The sequence below is a fragment of the Centruroides vittatus genome, unplaced genomic scaffold, assembly GCF_030686945.1.
Source record: "Centruroides vittatus isolate TY-2023 unplaced genomic scaffold, ASM3068694v2 contig_926, whole genome shotgun sequence".
Lineage (NCBI taxonomy): Eukaryota > Metazoa > Arthropoda > Arachnida > Scorpiones > Buthidae > Centruroides > Centruroides vittatus.
In genome coordinates this window covers 2,694,750-2,716,486 of record NW_027122612.1, presented here as the reverse complement: position 1 = coordinate 2,716,486, position 21,737 = coordinate 2,694,750, and the positions used below count along the sequence as shown (strand labels likewise).

The 21,737-nt window shown below is 28.5% G+C and overlaps 1 long non-coding RNA gene across 2 annotated transcripts; it reads right to left on the bottom strand.

The window, feature by feature from the left end:
• Window positions 1-1,619: 1,619 nt before the first annotated feature.
• LOC136984633 (uncharacterized) lies at window positions 1,620-14,925 on the bottom strand. Of its 2 annotated transcripts, XR_010882216.1 has the most exons (4): window positions 14,901-14,925; window positions 7,752-7,897; window positions 7,505-7,658; window positions 1,620-1,962 (listed from the first exon to the last, which is right to left on the bottom strand). It is a non-coding gene; the product is annotated as an uncharacterized lncRNA (long non-coding RNA). The 2 variants fall into 2 exon arrangements; XR_010882215.1 differs by lacking the exon at window positions 1,620-1,962 and having other exon boundaries at window positions 7,454-7,658.
• Window positions 14,926-21,737: the final 6,812 nt, after the last annotated feature.

Genomic DNA, 21,737 nt, shown 5'->3' with positions numbered 1-21,737 from the left:
TGAATGCTTGTTTAATATATAAAAAAAGAAAGAACAGATATATATATATATTACATAAATACATAGATGTTTTCGAAATACTTATAAAATCTCAATTTAGAAACATTTGAAATACGTGAAACTAAATAGAAATTTCCTATTATATATTGTTTTACTACCTTAAAGAATTTCTCGATAAATATAATACAAACCACATTAAAGTTTTAACACTTTATAATACATTCTTCATCTTCGGTGTTTCCTTAATACACTTTCTAGTATTCCTTTTATATAGAGTAATACGTCTTCAGATTCATGGACTACTTCATAATTCCATCAATACCGTTTTCTAGTTGTTTTATTTACTTATTGTTTTATATAAATTAAGATACATATATAAGTGGAAAAAACAGCAATATTTTCTCGTATTATTCACGTGTTTATCTTAATTTGTGCATTGATATTGTAACGTTAATAGAACTGAGACAAATAGGATACTTTATTAAATAAACAAGTTGTTTAATCTTGATAATATGTAACTTTAGCCATATAAAAATAAATCATTATATAAAATGAAAGATAGTGGAAGTTATTTTTATAAATCGTTTTCCATTGTCTACTTCAGAAATTATATAAAATTGAGATAATTGCATTTAATAATACCCAAAATTTGGACGAAGAAATCAGTAATCGTATTGATATTTTAAAATAATGAGGACAGAATTGAACGAATTATATCTACATAATTGGCAAAAATTTTTATGTGGAAAATTATATTTTCTCTCCAAATTTAATACCAATATTATTTTAGGTATGAAAGTCTTCCATATACTTCATTTTATATGAGAATTTCAGTTCGTTCTATAAGCTATAACAGCTGCTTATTTATAAGCTGTACTGTATAATACTGTATAAGCTATTTACGTTTTGGAGTGTCTGTCTGCTTCACTGTCTGTCGCTCTGTACATCTGAAAAACATTCTTTTTCTTTTAAAAAAAAATCGATTAAGGACGATGTATTTTTGGGAACTTAAAAAACAACTTTCATGTGTCTCCACTAGTTAAAAAACCACATAACACTAACGTTCCAGATATGGGAATAGTGTTTATAAAAAGGGCGACATCATAAAAACATGCCAATAATTTAAAAAAAAAAATTATGTGATTGTATTTAGGCGGTAATTTTCTGGTTTGGAAACGATTTATAAAGTTCCAGGCCCCATCACAGATGAACAAGAAGGGCCATTTGGTCTGGTTTGCACATTTAAAAACCTCAAAAATACTTGTTACAGACTGAATTTCTTGTGTATTATTAAAAATTTTTGTCAAATTTTATTATTTAAGAAATGTAAATATAATCTTTTGTTTAATTTCTTTTTATTATGCCGAAGCATCGGAGTGTCTTGAACATCTCTCGACTCGTAAGCGGCTCGGTAAAGGCCTAAATCTACTTTTAAAATTTATCTTCCAACTTAGAATAATAATTTCTCGAATATAGGAATTTATAATTCGTTTCGTCATATTTAATAATAAAATTTCATTATACTGTATTATGTTACAACAATTTTTTTTTAATTATACAATTTATTTTATCAGAATAATTGACGTAAAATTGCAATTATTATCAAGAACAGTGTTTATTTATTATAAAATATATAAAAAATACAAATTTATAACTCCATTCAGAACATTAGGGTAGTTAGGCAGAATCTCCCTAAGAAGGTTTACTTGTTTACATAATAAAAGATACATTGTATCTAGTGTAAACCTAATATATACATCTGGACAGTTTTAAGCTTTATTCAAAAATTTCAATGAGAAACTATAAAAATAAATATACAAACGTCGAGGTCGTAAAAAAGCAGCGGTGGTCCACATTGTATACTTTCCAAGTCGCTGTGAAACAGCTGCGAGGAAACAAAAACCAAGCAAGCTGCCTTATCTTAAAAAACTTTCTTCTACCAAATTTCAGGCTTATATAAGTCTACAAAAATAATAAAAATGTAGGTAAAAAGGCTTACTTTAACAAATTTAAGCATTTGTTACTTCGTAAACACCAAATAAACCTCGCATAAATTAATTAAACCTTCATCACTCCATAAGTAATGAGTAACTTACTCTCAAAACTAATTGGAATTTATATAGATATTAATAAGAATAATACAAAAAAAAATAATAATAATAAATTGTCTTTCTTAACCAACTTAAAATGATATTTCATAATATTAAGTGATAAATATATTGTAAGAAACAAAGATATTTAGTATATAGGCCTATACCTTCACTAAAACACCGAAAAAAAAACTAAGAGTGTATTTTTAAACGAGATTATAAGCCATTAATTATAATTCTTCCGTCTCAAACATCATCTTGTTTGAGAAGAGTTTCTAATAAATTATCCTCATGATAATAGGCAATAAAAATATTTAAAAAATTAGCCATCTTGTTTTTTTATTAACGTGGCTTTCTTTCTATTGTGTTTTCCAATGGTTATGTGACAGCATTCAGCTTTAGAAACTGCTGGAATTATTTCTTTTTATAGGCCCACGCTTCAATACTGTGCAATTGTTTTATTCTGTATTTACTTCTTATAATATTTTTATATAAAGCTGTTGGAGAAGTCAAGATTACCCCAGCTTAAAACTTCATAATTCAGACTACAGAATAGATTTCTTTTACCAGAAAACAAATTTAGGACCTTCCAGTTCGATTTTTATGGTTAAAAATAGCAAAAAAAAAATCGCAGTAAATTTCGAAAATATTGGTAAGATATTGTCTATAATAACATTCGAAATTTATAGTAGAAACGTTTATTATATAATAACTAATCGTAAAATACACTTCCTAGAAATTCTAATTTGTTTGCTTTAACAAATTAATACCTTGGAAAGTTTGTTTTTTTTCCCCTCAACGTTTGCAAAAGCTTCCCTCCCTCCGTATCAGAATGAAGCACATTTTCCAAGGTGACCGGTTCAATGGACTCTCTCACACGTCACTTCCGCTGCGACATACACACGCATGCGTGGTTTGGAGGGAGAGACGTGTATGACGTCACGCTGCAGGTTTGTTTACGAGAGATTGTTTTCGATAACGCCAATTTTCTTCTTTTTGTAGCCCTATATAGCTTGACCTTACTGACCAGAAGAACACTGAAATATTATGGAAATTAATTCAAAATTAGTCGAGAGGGAAAACTAAATTAAACAATCTTCACAATATATTCTTATAAAGGGGGAGGAAGTGTAAATTTAGACACATCCAACCACACGCATAGAAATTTTTCCTCGAATATTCTAATATTAAACCAGAAAGTACTGTACGTTAGAAATCTCTGAAAATACCACTTAATTCCCTCTAACTGGAAAATCAGCATCAGTTTGTTTAAAAATAGTAAAATATATAAATAATTTTATTAAGATCGATTATAAATCTTTACATTTATAGAAAAATAATCATAATAATAAATAAATAAAGAGCTCGCTAGCCAAAAAAAAACATCTTCCAATTATTTACAGATCGATAGGACTTAAAAATTTTACTTTATCTCCATATAATTGCATGTATTGTATACAGTACTTAACTAGTTTTTCGACTACTGTATTTCCTATATTTCACAGGCTAATTATCTTATTATTTTTAGCTATTTAAATTAATCAGGGACTTCAAATGATGTATTATAAATTCAATTAAAAATTGCTATTCGTGAAATTTTAACTTAAATTATCTACAATTAAAATTACAAAGATGAGTGAATAAAGGAAAATATCTGTTATTTTTTTTTTCCTTTGTTCTTAGCTTACTGTAATGTTAACTGCACTGAGGGTGCGGCCAACTGTAATGAGCATTTCCTGTCTTTTTTTAAAGTACTCTTCAAAACGGAAAAATAGCAATAGATGAGTAAAAAACATTATATTTATTTATGTAAGTGAATCAGGCAACAAGTGAATAGGATAAAACAAATGTTATAATTAAACGTGAATATATTATTTTTCAGTGTTTCAGGGTGAAGTGGTTTGTTGTTGAGAAGGATTTTTTATTTGTTTCAAATGGAGTAGGTAGGAGTAGGAAACCTTCAGGTCAAACGAGTACTTTTATGGCTTCTAGTACATATAAAATGATAAAATTCACGACAGGAAAGTTAAACTTATTAGTTATGAATGCATTTTGGCTCTCTCTTTCAATATGTACAGTACATTTATATATAGTAAAACCTGTGTAAACCGGACTCGCACGGTAATATATATATTTATTTATTTATTTAAATATCCAATCCTCTTTCCAATTTCAATAGACATCATTAATAATAGACACCGTTTCATAATCTTGTTGGCAGTTTCTTAAAAAAATTTTAGTTTAGTTACACAGTTTCTGGGAAAATATGAAACAATTATAATCATGATAAATTAACAATTTGATAATAAATTAAATTCGACTTTACGAGCAAACAAAAATGATAAAAATTACTTCGACTTTACACTGATTAAAGCTGAAAGATTTTAATATTTCACATTATTTTGTATCCATGATTTACTGCCCATTAGAGAGCGATCATGAGCACTAAATCGTCAGCCTAAAATAATTTGTCTTAATGTCAGAATATATTATATAATCAAATATAATCAGGATACATAAAAAATAATTGGATAATAGTAATTGTTTTTTTAAGAAACACGTGGAAACACACAAAGACAATACATTATATATATAAGAAGATTATTTTTTTATAACCTTTTTTCCGTTGTTTATAATTATTTACGAATTAATTTACGTGATAAATTCGGGGCACCAAACGGGTTTTTTGGGAAATATTTTGAAGAAATGATTTTTTTTTCCAAGTGTTTCCCTCGAACATAAAAAGATTGGATCCGCCCTTGAAGTGTAGTAGAAATGATCATTTTCGTGTCACGTATCCAAAATGTAATCTTTTCCTCCATCAAATGTCAATTTTTATTTCCTAGTATTGTTCTTTTAGTTTATCATCGGGAGATAAGAACACTGGAACAATCGGTAAAGTAAAATAATTCAAAAAAATAAGATAAATGTGTTTATTTGTAGGTTCGAACGAGATGACAAAAATCACCATATATAGTCACAAGATCACGCGAATTTTGATACGTACACTTGTTTTTTATTTATTTATTTATTATTTTTTTCTTCCTTCTGTTTCGTATCTTATCGCACACATTCAACATAAAAACAATCGCGAGATTGATCTTGCTCTATTTATATTAATCACACCATTTATATAGCGTTAAACGATCCGACAGTCACGTAGGACGTTGATTGTTTTCTACCAACTGAGCGTGCGCGGTGACCTCCATAGAAAGCTTCCCTACGTCACAGGGATGAAAACGACAGCTGACTCGCAGCGCCTGCGCTATTTGCTTGCTAGATGTGAATGACCTTGGTGCAGTTTAGTTTACGTAATTGACCCGCATTGTGGGTTCGCAATGGGGAATTATTTCCAGTAGTTTCGATGTATATTTTATATGATCTATATTATTATTTCCAATGTATATTGGAATTCCAGTATATATATATATTTATTGTTTAGGATTAAGAAAAATAAATTTAATTTCGAAATTTTATTTTATTTTCTGAGCATCAAGGACAGATTTACACGTAAACGAAGTAAACAATTTAGGGCCTCACGATGATACTAGGCTACAGTTTAAGGCCTCGCGCTTTTAAATGTATTATTGGATGGAGAATTGGAGATAGTTTTTTTATGTCTTAAGGCATAACTAAGTTTAAACCCGCCTTGTTCAATAGAATTACTGTTTTTTTTTCTTTCTTTAACTCTGTGGGTACCAAGAGGGCCTTTTAATAAAGCCCATGATGGATCCGGGTCTTCCAGAGACGGCTCAGACCTCAAACCTTTTTCAGGCCTCAGAGGCCATGCGCTTTCAAATTCCTAAGAACATTTGGTTGAAAAGTATATTTTTTTTTGCAAATAATCTGGAGCCACGCTAATAACTTTTCCCGAGGCCTCGCAAAACCTCCAGTCGGCCCCCCAGGCTAACAATGAAACGATCAGGTGTTGAAGAACGGGCCCCTACAATTCACGAAAACTTCCTGGGGGTTTTTCGACCCGTTCGAATTCGATTCCGGGTCCCCCAAAGCGGTAGAATGCCATCTTAGCCCTCGGCTATCCGGCCGTCTCAGGAGAATTAGTTTATGATTTGAGCTAATCAATGCTTGTTGATAACTCAGGCAATTTCATTAGCAAACAGCAAATGTGCCATAAGGAAATAGCCGGATTAAGATATAATTCGGGTATTTATAATTTGTAAATTGATTTCTTTTGCGTAAGATTAAAATATATATATATATATATATTCAATTGGAAAAAAACAGAAATTTTTCAACAAGATCAGTCCTTCGGCTGAATTGGCAAAGGCAAAATGTCATTTTATATTCGCTGTTTTATTTTATTTTTTTTTTATTAGAAAATCCTGAAAAAGCTGTTTACTTCAAGGAATTTCACTTAATGGAAAAGCAGAAAAACAAAAATGAAAAGTCAAACAATTTTTTCTTTTAAGAAAATGTTCCAAAAATACATCATTTACAACAATTATTGGCAGTTTTTACAGCTATAAATCAAGTCGATTCTGTTAATCTAAGTGAAATTTTATCGTTTAAAAGTATTTAAAATTATTTCAAACTTCTAAAATACCCATCCTTTTTACGTGTTTGCAGCGTGTCTTAATCCTCATCAGTGGATAAAATTAGCGTGAAGATCGTGTCTTCCAATAATTTAAAGTTAAACTATCGTAAACTAAGTTTACATTATAAAAGTTTTATCCTTAAAAACGTAAAAATAAGGAAAAAAAGAAAAAAAAAATTCTTGTAAAGTAATTTTAATTTCGAGTCCAACCTTGAGTTCATTCCAAAATACGCGATTCATACGCCAAAAATGGAACTTAATTCATTTCCGTTATTGAACAAAGAAGGCATCTACGTGCCAGTGGAAAGATATCGCGTGACTCGCTATCAAGATGGCTACCAAATAATCGATGACGTCATTGAATTTTTGATCGGTGTCACATGAGTGAATTCTGCCAACAGCTCGGATTTACTTTATTCTTCCTGCTTCCAAACCTTTAAATCTATACAAAATTCGGGTGCTTAACAACTGGTTATAACTAACACCGAAACGTTAAAAAAAATATAATTTAGTAACAGTGTCTCTCAAATAATAATAAAAAATCTAGGGAAATTTTTTAGGGATTCGGGGAAATTTCGGGTTGCATTTTTTTTGTATTCTGAAGTGTAAATGATGCACCGTTGAATTTATTTAGTAATCTATATAATTACTTTTGTATTTCTATTGTGGACGAAACTTCATTAAGTTGATCATTGGATAAGTTGCCAAAATCGTGCCTTTTTGGCAGCATATCCAATATTTGTTCAAACCAAAATTAACCAGACATTCGTTGCAGTTCTCAGAAAAACTTAATGGCCGATAAATAAAGTAAAAGTTTAAATTTCTTCTTTATCTAATTAATTCTAGTTTCATTCCATACATTTTCAATAAACAAATCACGTCTTTACGGTAATGACCAAGGATAATAAAACGGCGATCATCGCCTCTACTTCGTCGATGAGAGGCGAACACAGATACAATTATCACCCCAAATGGAGAAAATCGACCACTTTCAAGTCTAGAATCTTCGAAAACTGAAAAAAAAGATCACAGTTAATTTATTCATAAAACTTTCTATTCGCATAAATCATGGAAACCAATGATAAATTCTGTGTTAATCCGCGTACCATGAAGATAACTATCTTTATGCTCCACCCCGAATGTTGTTTTCTACTGTAGTAAGAGCGTGGCGATAAATTGAAGGACAGACAGCAATAACATTTATTATCGTAGAGATAATTTGATAAATTTAGAATGTAGGAATCGGTTCTATCTACGAAGGAGAAATGTCAAAAGTAAATAAATATATTTACTTATATATATATACATATAAAACCTTAATAAAAATATTAAACATTTGGGAATATGTAACACGTTAAATCTTAATTATTAATACAGTAATTGTACACGTAATTATGTTAATTTAGACTAAATTTATACGTTAATCCAGTACCGCTGTTTAGTACTTTATACCGGGGTTTTATTCAAATTTTACTTTCCCGGCTAACAGAGGGAAAGTGTGGCGATCGATTAGAAAATGCACCCCCAAGATTTTTACATTTTTGGATTAGGGGACCTTGAAACGTCGAAAAATGCAAAAAAAATGCATGTATGGATGCCTGTTTGTATATGTGGGGGGACACGATTTTGTTCACCCACTTTGAAGCTTAATAACTCCTGTGCTTTTTGTCGAAAATTTCTGAAATTTTGCACGAAGGTTTGTTTATTAGGGGGATTGACACTATTAAAGTTTGGTGATTAAAGGTCGAGGGGTTGGAGAGATAAATGAGGTCGTGTGTCATATCTCGATTAAGGTCGGACTTAATAAAGATTTTACTCGTTATTAGCATTTACAATTTTTTTTTATAAAACACATCCCTACAATTCAAAATTAACATTTTTGCCATTTTATAATAATTAAAAATATAAAATTTAAAAATAAATTATCAAAACAGATGACCACACCAAAATTTTAAATTTTGTCAGGAAAGTCAAGCAACTCGTTGCTGGATTTTTTAATAATTACTTCATTAAAAAAAGAGTGAATTTAAGATTATTTTCATCTTCTTTAAGAGTACATTTTCTCATTCCTGGTCCTTAATTAGCCGCGAGATAGCCTAAACAAGTTAGTAATTTACCATTTCGCTTATATAAATAACCATATTAATAGTAAACGTTTATTACAAGTGGATAGTGTAATCCACCGTTCAAGGACATTCAACAAATTTTAAAGTCTGGAATAAATATTTAGCACAAGTATATATATATATATATATATATAAGTATGTATGTTTTTACAATATCTTAATGACAATATTCTCCTCCATATTTAAATTTGAGTAGCCGAGAGGAAGGAGCACAAGGTCGAGTACCCGGACGTATATCCCCACGTTCGAAAATAAACTGTTCCTTCGATGACGCTCAGAAACTACATTTAGTACACGTGTCGTAGGAGGAGTTTGGATAATGACGCGTTTCGATATTATCCAATAAACTTCCAGCTTATATTTAGCACGGTTACATTTATGGGGACTCTTTGTGACTGGAACGGATATAATTTCGATTGATGGAGGTGGCCGGAGGTGCGGCACGGTTGTCTGTTCACGAATGTCGTGCTCGATTGTCAGGCCTCATTGTTTGTTGGCTTTAAAAAAGGGAGAAAATAGATAATAAGTTTAATTAGGACGTATCGTATACATCCTTTAAAATTCTACAGATTACATTTATAAAATTTAAAACTATCTCTGTTAATTTTATATAGAAATTACAAACGATACAAGCGTAGAGTTGCGAACGTTCCAACCTTAAACAATAATAAATTATTAAAAATTAATTTTGTAAACAACAGCAAGTAACCTCTCTTAATCGCTGTTATTCATCATTTTAACCTTCAACCTTTACAATATTACAACCTTCTTACTATAAGATTCAATTTAAAACTATAAAAACATTAAATAATTAGGAAAAATATAGGATTTTACATATACAGTAAAACCCGTGTAAGCCGGAATCGCACTGAATATACAGTAACATATATATTTTTTCTGGTTTGGCAGGTTTCCGCTTTATTCAGGTTTTACTGTATTTTTTTTAAAAATATTCTCGCATCAATATCATTCATGGCAACACTTATAGCAACTTGAGCCACATTTAATCATAATATTGAAAAAATAAATACATAAAATAAAACTATTATGTACAACACTTAAACCACTTGTCATGTATTTTAATCTGTTATTTACGCAACCATTTTTTAAATGTATTTTTATTCAAAAAAGTATTATATCATGTATCCTATTAGACTTACTTTATTGTAATTGATTCTTATCGTAAAGCAGGATTCATCTGATATGAATTAGAACTAATAATATCCTTGAGAAGAGGCTATCAAATGGATTAGTCTATATAACCTAATATGGTTTATATTTTTAGTTCATGTCCATAGTGACGATTTTAGGTTACGCCAGGCCTTAGACAAGGACTTGCGATCCTCATTTACATAAGCTTACATAACGTAAAACACAATGTTTATGTAAAATAAATGAATTTATTATTTTGTAAAATGAAATCTAAGACACTGAACGGTATCAAGTATCGTGTATTGATACTCGATATGTTCTAAAATTCTCCTGGTATCGGATTTCCAGAGCACTGGATCAAAACCAATCGACAAGTTTATATCCGTGTCTGAAGAACAGGACTGTACTTAAACTTGTTGTGTCCCTAAGTTAAAGCATAACAGACCCTTTCTCTCTACCAAATAATAATTTATGTAAAAATGTGAGACCTTGAGTTATATAGACTCATAACGCGAGGCCCTAAGCTGCAGATTGTTTAGCTTATGTGCAATTTCGGCTCCTCTGAAGTCCTTGAAAGCGTGAGGCCCTAAGCAAAAATCTAGGCAAACCTAATCTATATCTTTATATCTTAGCAAATATTGGAAAAAATGTGATTTAAATTTGCCTAGGCGTGTAGCGTGCCACGAACTTCTCATAGGTGTGCTACAAATTTACTACAAAAAATACTAATATTTTGGCTACTTTTAAATATTCTTTGTATATTTTTATATACAAAATAAAGACTTAAATTTAACGCAATTCGATACTAGTTGCGTACAAAGTTACAAATTGAGATACGTTTTGCCTAATCACATTTATATATTTAAGAAACATGACCTAAAAAAATTACAGTGGATTTCTTTTTTTTTTTTTTTTAAGCAACTCCTACACATCAGCAATAGGGTTTACTAAACATCCAGATGTCGAAATATGTAATTACCGTTTCCTTCTTATGCGGTTACGTGATGATATTTTCGCAGAAACGACATGGAGGAAAATGTTGACGTCATTGCTTCATTATAATATACCTGATCTCGTGTTTTTCTCGATAATATTCATTTCCTTTAACCTGAAAAAGTCCGAGACTATTTCCTAATTCATTTTTATACCCAGTTACAACAAATAAATCAAAGATAATTTCTAGCTAATTGTAAAAAGGTCAAAAACATTTACTAATTTAAAATTCACAAGTAATTTAATTTTTTACGCTTAAAATTATGCTGAATAAGATTAATGATTTGCATTTTTTTTTTTTAGCCGTCTTACATATTTGTAAAATTTAAACATTTCGAAAATTCGAATTTAAGTCTTCAAAAATTCATTTCGTGGTAATTGTAAGTTTGAGAACTTAAAAAATATTAATTAATTAAATACGGATTACAACAAGAAAAAAATAATAATAATTAAAAGACAAATAAATGATATAAACTTGTTTAAGTCTGCAATATTTAAAAGATTTTATTTTTCGAAAATTTTTAAAATTTCTAATTAGTTGAAAGAGGATTTTAATTAGTCCGATTGTTTTTATAAATGGCTGGAGCTAAAAATACGGTTCAGGTATCAAATTAAAGCTGTTATTCTGTAGATGATGCCTATGAAGAAAGATTTCACAAAGGTGCATTGGTTCAGGCGTGGCGAAGTGGCAAAGGTACAATGTTAAGTCTTTGGGACAAACATGTCGGGGTCCACCCCTCTGTTAACTTTAGCTTGAGCAAATTTTTTCTTTTGCGGTTTTACTATTGTAAATATTGAAATCAATAAATGTACATTTTAGTTATTAAGACCGTTGTTTTTATCTCCCTCTCTCGACTCAACCTCAACAATCCTCCACCCCCTCAAAAGCCCGAGCAACACAGCTAGTAAAATTAACAATTATTAATTAATTTAATTAACTTCTAATATTTTAATTAATATAAATTTTTTGTGTAGCACCAACACAAAAGTTTCATCGATCCTACATAGAACACAGTTCTGCAACAGACCCGATGTCAAAAAAGGATTTTAATTAAAATTCAAATATTCAGTTTTTATTATTACAATACGTTTTGTGTATTGATTAACGTACATAATTGTATTCATTAGCATTTTAATTATTACCTTTTAATGAGAGAGGAAGAGTGTAAAGACTACACATCCATTTTTGATTTTTTATAATTATTTTTTCTCATTAAAAATACTCTCAAAAACTCATCTCAGACCAGTATTTATCAGTTTATTACATAGTAAATGATTCTTATTAAACAATATATGAGTTACATTGTACTAAAAGTCTACAACCTAACAAAAATTATATAGATTCAAGCAGATTTTAACAAATTTGGGGCCAAATAAAATCATCAAAAATAAGCCAATAATTTACTCTTTAGAATGAAAATTTCCTACCTCCCCCAGCGCATGACCCCATGCAGCGTGGGGTTCGATTAAACACCATCAGTTCAATCGGCTAGGAACCGACCATGTATAGACCTACAGGTTATATATTTTAATTCGTAGCCTATCGATGAATTTTAATTAATCTCCACAAGGTCTTCATTTACAGCATTCTTTTCCATTTTTGGTTTGGAACATTCAAGGTTCTTTTTAACTTTGAACGATGATTAAAAACATTAAGAAAATACTCTATTTATAAGGATTTAGCTTAATACAGCCATTTAACTAAATAAGTTTCGAAATAAAACAACAAATTTCGTAATAACACGACAAGTGTGGCCAGATATGCCTTAATATAGTAAATCTGTCAGGTCACCTTTTAAAATAATTGCCACGTACTAAGTTCTATATATAGGCCTATACTTCTTACTAATATTTTAAGTTTAATATCATACAATAGATTAATTTATTTTTATTAATTTTACAGTAAATATCCACTGAGTTAGAGATGAAAACTTCTACATCAGTATCACAGTAGATTCTAATACAGCAGTATTTAAAATTTATGAACTAAAAGTTAAAACAATTCATAAATACTTCCCATTAAAATAGGTCTATGGCCTCCTAATAGTTAATTTATAGAACAAAAGGCCTCGGTTATGTATAGATTGTAAACGAACCTTATAATTAAAGCAACTGATACTAAAATAATGACACATTAAAAGCCATTTTTAATTTAGTAATTAAAATTATTTAACTATTAAGCCGATTCAGTATCGATTACTTTGAATTATGTGTTTGATTCATTCGTGTGTTATTGATTGATCGTATTTGACGAGTCTTATAATCAAACCCGGCGTTAGATTTCTTGTAGACCTAAGTTATAACATATAAGAGGCCCTCTCCACTCCACCAAATATTTTTTGAAGACGTGGGAAGAGCCTCTTATATGTTATAACTCATGTTATAGTAGGCAGAGGAATGTATTTATATACAGTAGATATAGAGCACGGTGTCTCTTAGCACCAGTAGCTTGTTTTGTTTACACGTAAATCTGGCCCTGCTCGTAATTACATCACACGTGCATTTAGTAAAGATATAGGCCAATAATAATATTAGGCATTTAGGTCTACTGTAAAATCGAGTGAGGTAAATGAACGTATTATGTAAATTGATTAATTAGACAGAATTAAGTTTGTTAATTAGATTCATCAGAGAAAAGTTATTGTCATAAAAAATTAATAGACCTATTCATTTAAGGAAATTACTAAATTTATCATAGATTACACAATAAAAATAAGCTTAAAAATATATTTTAAAGTAAAGCCTTTCAGTTAATTGAATCATAAATTATTCGTTTAAAGTATTTTTTATTTTTATTTTTTTCAAATCTCTAGCCTCAATTTTAATAAATTTTTCCGTAAACTGTTTAAATTTTTCAATAATTTAAATATTTGAATAATTTAAAGATTACTGAATGCAATATTTAAATTATGGAATTTTATAAATATATTCAAATAGAATATACAAACAGGGAATATCAATAAAACTAACCGAAGAAGAGTTGGGTGAAATTGCAGAGTAATAAAGCTTAATTTTTAAATAATTCGATATTAGTTTTGTATTTAATTTATGATTAAATTGTCATTTTTAACATAAAAAAAATTATATGAAAAAATAGAGATTTTGTTTTTAACTCAAGTCCCTCTTAATGGCTGCAGGACAGAGCACTATGAGGGTCTTTACTCGTGTCCATTATGTGTTCAGCCAGGTCTATAATGGATCTACAGGGTGGTAAAGGACATAACTCGATATAACTGGATCATATTACTGATGAAGAATTTTCCAGTTTCTAACCTAACTCCCAAAGCAACATGATTTGGGGGGGTTCAGATTCGACTTTGGCTTCGGTTGTTTTAATTATTAATACTTATTATTTATAAAGTAACCACTTAAAAACAGTTTAAACACTAAAAATCAAATTTAATGTGGAGGGTTACACGAATATTCAAGATCTAGAGCTCAATTAGGCCAAGATCTAGAGCTCAATTAGGCCAAGATCTAAGCTCAATAATAATAATAATAACAAAAAAAGTATATAAATCAATCTAATTAATAATACAAAGCTAAAATCAATATTAATATGTAAAAAATCAGCTTTCTACATTTAAAAATTCCCAACTTCCTGATTAAGGTTTGAATTATGAGTCAAATAAAGGAGAAAAATTATAAGAGTTATAATACATTTATATTAAAAGAAAACCAGAAAAATAATTTATCCAATAGAATACGAAATATAATACAAAGATAAACGATAATTTATATTTTTATTAAATTGATTTTTTCCAATTTGAAATGACGTAATCATATTTGTGAATGAAATTGATTCAGGAAACTTGAGACCATACGAATGACAATATTAGGATATATTTCATTTAAGATAATACTTACATAAACAATAGTTAAAGTATTATGTTCCTATTTACAAAAGGAAAAAAAAATAAGTGAATAATTTATTGATGAATGCATCTAGACAAACAATAATCTATAAGATACTGTTTCATTTACTTAAGATTTTATACGCTCCTTTTTTCAATACATCCGTTTATGTACTTAAGTTATTTATATTCGCTGTGGAGAGTTGAACAACTTTTAACACATGCACATATTGTTCAACGTTCACTTATATGTGTCTAAAGCTGCAGCAATACCACGAATGACGTCGAGTGCACGCGCTTCCTTTAAGGGTAAATCTATAAATAATCCCAAAGGAGGAATAATTTACAGTATTTATTCACGCATACAAACAGAAAAGAATACATAAGGGCACATCCGATTGGTCGGTGAGCCTGTAACGTCATATTGGCCACGTATACAAATTCGTCTCTGAAGATTGAGAATTTTTACCAATACAAGATTAATCACAGTAAAGTGAACGTTAAATTAATGTATTAATTAGAAATTTTATAAAATGAATAAAGTTTTATGTTTTATTTAATTATAAAAATCAAATTATTATACAGGTTTATTATATATTTACTGAGTGTAAGTATTGTAATTAATTTACAGAATATCATAAATGTAAAGTTTTAATTCTACTGTTGGAAATGTGGATTTGATCTTATTGTTTTGCTGTTTCTTTTGTAATGATTGTATTTATCCTAAATTTAATTCTTTGTTTTATATTTTTCCATAATATAGATTGATAAGTTACATTTCTTTTACGTATCATACAGTGTCAGGAGTTACACTTTAAACAATACAAATTGCTATTATTTATTATTGCTGTGTATCAATTTAAATATTAAACATTTAAATTTAATTAAATTTGATATTGATCTCATAAATTTCGCAAATTCATGAAACTAATCAAAAGGAAATGGTATTTTTTTTAATTGTTAGATATTGTCTACATGACACAAAAAACTCTTAGAATACGGAAAATGACCTGGGTTATGAGAACTATTGTTAGGATCCGTGTCAATTTTCTATGAGAAAATTCAATGAATAATTATTTTAATTACATTTCTAATTTTCTAAATTTTAATTTTTATATTCTATAAATTAAAAATACAATTCTGTAGACTTATACAACAAAAATCATGTTCCATACATCATATTTTCATACTAAATTCACAACAGTAAAACATGAGAAGTTTTATGGAGAAGTTTAAACAAATCTATAGAATTCCACTCAGAAAAACACCATAGTTTACTACGAAATTTCCTATATACAGTGCTGTAGAGTAGTGCCACCCAGAAAACTCTACAAGGCAACCTAATCTTTTGTCTAGACTACTCTAGAGCATCTCGCTGTAAATATTATTTAAGAACTTTAAAATGATTTTTTCAGTAGAAAATCCCATTCCAACTCGATTTTTCTCAAGTATAGACAAGAACAAATACATATTTCAATCTTAATCTAACACTAGGAATCTATTACCAGCTGATACTGGATTCCTACTACCCACGTTATACAATATCAAGTATTGTGATACGAGCATTACGTTACATAAAAGCGCTTCTTTAGGTCCTCTCACGACTTAAAACCACATGATTTAGTGTAAATTAAAAAGTATTGAACTGATTTTTTTTCAACAGAAATTATAAATTCATTTAGAAGAATTTAAAAACAATATTTTATCTATAATAAAAATTTTAACGATCTATTCGTAATATATCTTTAAGCACAAATTGAAGCAGTTGGCCTATAAGTTTATATAATATTAACCTAAATATTTATTATCGATCAATTTATATTCTATAATTGATTTATAATATTGATCTTCCAACTAAAATTTCAGATTTGAAGTATTTTTAAATGTATTTTAAATAATAAAACTGAAAAACCTTCGATAATGAATCCGCCATATTTTATGAATTTTAAACAAAATATTCCATAATTAATTTAATGTTTTAAAAGAAAATTAAACGGTAAAAAAAATAATTTTATACATTTAAATTATATCTTTCCTTCTCTTAAAATAAATTTAAATACATTTTTCAATAGAAAAGTATTTTTAAAAAAATTAAATTTACCTTCAGTGCATAGAGAAGGAAAATATTAAAATATTATTCTGCTCTATAACTAAAGGTAAATTTAAAATTTTAGACGGATCTTTAACTTTTATCCTAATTATATTATTCTTAAGTAATTATTAAATATAGACCAATTATTTAATGTAATTGGGTTAAAGTTATGTTTTGTTATAGTTTAAAATTAAATTTTAATTTATTATAAACGAAATTTATCTTTAAAAATCCTTCTCTCGGACCAGATTTTTAAGTTCAGATCTTCAGATTTTTTTTTTTAGTATTTTAAATTGTATATTAAACATTATATATTTATTAATTTCCTCAACTTAAAAAAAAACTCGTTTTGCTCAATGAACTCAATTATTTAAACTATTTTATCTGTTTATAAAGGAAAGAAGCAAGTTATAAATTAAAAGAAGATAGACAGGAATTGGCTGTTTATTAGACTATATATTTTAAAATGTTAATAATAGCATTTTAATTAAACAAGATTTGAAATTATTTAATTAAAACTGGTTAAATTTGATGTAAGACTCGTTTTAAATGGTTAAAAAACAAAATTTCTAAGGTACGAATTATATAAAAATTAATGTAACAAGTGATTAATAACACTACTTTTCAGAGTTATATATTTTTTTAATTATTTCTTTACTTTTAAAGTAGTTAATTTAACCTGTCGATTTATGTAGCAGAATCTTAAAAAATAAGAAATAATCCTATTAAAATCGATAGTTTAAATTATATAGTGACAAAAACTAGTCTCATTTTAACAATGTCTGAAACCTCCTATATTAAATTAAGAAAATTTTAAATAAAATAAAAACATTTATAATATTATATATATATATATATATTTAAATTATTGATAGTGATTACAATATTGATAAGTTTTAAACTAGAAAAAAAAAATCAACATTATTCTGTCGGATGTTAACTATACCAGTAGTAAACACGGTTGTATAAAAAGTATACTACACAATTATACGATGAAAAAAAACTTAATGTAACCTATAATTTATAAAGATTAAAATCATCATGGTTTATTAAATAACATCGTAATAAAGTATAGATAGAAAGGTTTATGATAACAAGCTGAGTAAGTTAACTAGGTTTTTCCTGTTACCAAGAATTAAACTGAAAGAAGAAAGATTGACTCGTTAAAAAATAAATAATTCATTGCAAAATTTTCAGTTGTATTAACGTTTATCAAATTTCAAAATAAACTTTTTTTTTTGTATCAATAAAACGAGATAATAGGATATAATTAATACAATATTTACAAAAGTAGTTCTGTAGTTAGGCAATTTCTTAGCTACAGAATCCTTTTTACAACACGAAATTTGATAAACTTTATCTAGTTTATTTATTCAATATCTTATACGTAATTAGAGAAAAATGTTTTTGAAACTAAACATAAATAAATTTAATCATTTTAGGAAGCATACACTCGCTAATATACGGAAAGTAACTGAAATCTTCGCGTGTAGATGAACGGTAATTATAAATTGATGAATCTGTAAATATGATTTAAAAGTTAGTGTATTTGTATATCGGATTACTAAGTTGATTAGTCACAGAGTTTTCTGGTTAGCGACCACCGTCAAGCTTTTAAGTGCATTTCTTGTGCATTAACTTAATATACGCACGAGTTATTTTAGTAGAAGGAAATAGAGCATCTGGTTCTCAGATGTGGAGCTGACAGTCAAGTATTGTATTAATAAACCTGATTTATATCAATTATACTGTAATTTTATAATTAATAAATTTCCAGTTATTACACTTGTTTGAATTTATGTAATTTTATAAGAGAATCGTATTAAGTAAGGATAATCCACGCACCAACTTATGGCCGCGGAGTACCGATCAAATCGATTCGTTTTATAACTGTCCTCTCCAATAATGTCCACTCCCTGCTCAATTCGGATAAATTATGTGCTGCACTAAGTGAATCGTGTGATATTTTCATCCTTAAATTGTTCTTCACGTCACGCAATGTGTGTGCACTCAAGCCTCCAGCGTCAACAATGTTCAATAAAATGCAAAGGTGGTAGTAGAACATCGATCTGAATTCACAGAATATTCACGCTTTAAACAACACTGGTCCTATATTTACTACGAAGTATTATTTTAACAGACAATTCATATATTCTCTTAAAATTTGATCACGTTTTAATACGTTTTTCTGATATGACAAAGGAAATCTTCAAAATAATACACAAAGTAAATGAAATAAAAATCTAGTATTTTAACATTCATATTTACAGGCCTATAAATGATTTATATTATTATATAATCCTATAATGAATAGGCCTATAATCTATGTTTTTGATCATGTACACAGTTACTAACATATTGATTATTGAAAGGTAAACTGTTATTTGTTGGGTAAGGGAGTTACATCTTTCTGATGATTAACGTTCTTAGGGAGGCTAATTGTGTGGAAAGTAGCCCAATTTAGATTAAGTATGATCTATATAGGCGTAAATTAGGTTACCGATAAATAGATCGTACTTGTTTGTTTATTTCCCTTGACAAAATTTAATATTACGAGTATTATATGCATCACAAGTCTGTTGTAAAGCTCACCTAAGAACACTTAATTTTCATTAGTCAAATATGTTGTTATACTACATCATTTTTTATAGAAGCGAATCGGATTATTAGCGGTAAATTAAAGGAATAATTTACTTGTTAAACGTTAAAATTATCGTAACCTATATAACTAACTCTGTATCATAGAAGGTACTATTACATACGATATGTTTATGGACATACAAGCAACATAAAAATGTATTTTACACTCTCACATTCGTGACAGGGCCGGATTTACACGTAAACTAAACAAAGTCTAGCCTAGACCTCGTGTATATTATAAGGTTTTTAGGGCCTCACGCTTTGAAATTTATTATTACTTGGCATAGATTATCTCTTATATGTTATAGCTTAGGGCTTCGGCGAATCTAAATTCGGTTTTGGTTAGAGGCCACAAATTTTTATATGGCCAGTAAGAAATAAACATATGATTCAATTCATTTAACAAAGTTTTCACATGCAGTAACATTTCCTATTTTATAACATAAACATCGGAAGAGACATATATGGCGTTTTTCTTTTCTACCATCCTATAAACATGGAAGTATATTATCACTAAAGGATGCAGCCATTTTTGCGAATTTTTACAGGAAAACTGCCATTATCTTTAATTAAAAACAGAAAAATTTTAAAGAAAAAATATTATTTTAACTCTTAGTAATACTTTTAATAGAATAAACAATCTCTTCTGAATCATTTAATTAAAAAATAACCGCTCGTTAATCATTATTAACACTCTCCAGAATAATAGCAAATGTAAATCTATTTGTAATTGTCTCGATATAACGAATTCAATTCGTTATATTGAGTTAAATAGACAGTATTACATCATAGGTGAAAGGAAACAGGCCTTGTTATTTAATGTATTGAATAGATTTAAAACGGGAAGAAATAAAATATTCGATGCTTCGAGTGTCAGATTATGATTGTTTCCTGGTCAATAATTACATTTAGGATTTTCGCAAGCTGAAAGAAAAAGAAGGAAAATTCATGGTCAAATCATCTCGACCCTGACCTTGAATTGACACAAAGTCGCCCACTTGGTAATTGCCAGACCTTGAAAACCAGCGGAGCACTTGCATGACAGTCACGTCAGCGCCTGTTTCCGTAACAGTCCGTGTTAACACGTGATAGATGCAAACCAATGGTTATTTTTTATTATTTTTTTAAAAAATCTACGTAAGTTAACGGTGTATTGGTGAAGAATTTCCATGTGAAATTATGAAATTATGATACCCACAGACGTACTCTCCAAAGCGCGACTTAAAAACAAATTTTCTAAACACTCGATTTTTTTCCTATTCTTCTTAATATTTAATGTTATAGACGTTGATTTTATGACTTATAATTTAAAATATTTCAAATTAAAAAAATATATAAAATTTCATACAGAACTGTATGACCCCTAGAAAAAAAAAAAAAACCTAAAATGGAATACCAGACTGTACTGTCATTGCCAAAATCAACAGCATTGAGCTATACCAGAATGCAATATATAAATATAACCCCTGTTAACCAATTGAAACTGAAGAAACAAAGCTGTTAAATTAGGTTTTAACAGCTTGGCTTTTTAAAGTCAATTTAAATTTTAAATAATTTTTAATTAGTGATGAGGCAATGGACAAATAATTAAACTGTCACTTGCACTTTATAACACTGATAATATCTTTAATTACATTATAATGAGGCCTCATAAAAGTTAATAACATTAAAATATATCTTTAAACAAATGGAATATGATAGTAAAATGTGTTTTAGTATTTTTAAAATGTTTATTTTATTTATCAAATAAACTGACAGCAAGTTTGATGACTGCACTCATATCTCAACTATGGAGAATAGAAGGAAGTAAATTACCCATATTTCCTGTTTTTAGTCTCCCTTTAAGGTTATTTTTAAAAAATGGGAACTTACGTAGCCTATGACTGTTCCGTTTGTCTGTCATTTCTTGTTTCGAGAAGGATATAACTATAAAAAAAAAATTCTCAAAATAAATTGCGTAAGGTAATTTGATTACTTTGTCTCCTAGGCGTTGCAAGAGTACAGTTTTAATGTTTAATTTGTAAATTTTAAATAAAAATATACAAAGATATAATTGGCAGAGTTCATATTATATCGTATATTAATCGAATAGAAAAATTTAAAAGTTTAAAGACCCGTAAATATCAACTAATTTTAAGAAAAATGTAGCTTATGATCGCTTCGATTGATGAAATTTTCCTTATTCCTTCACACTTCATCCTACAAAATACCTAAAATTAAACATATTTTTCTAAT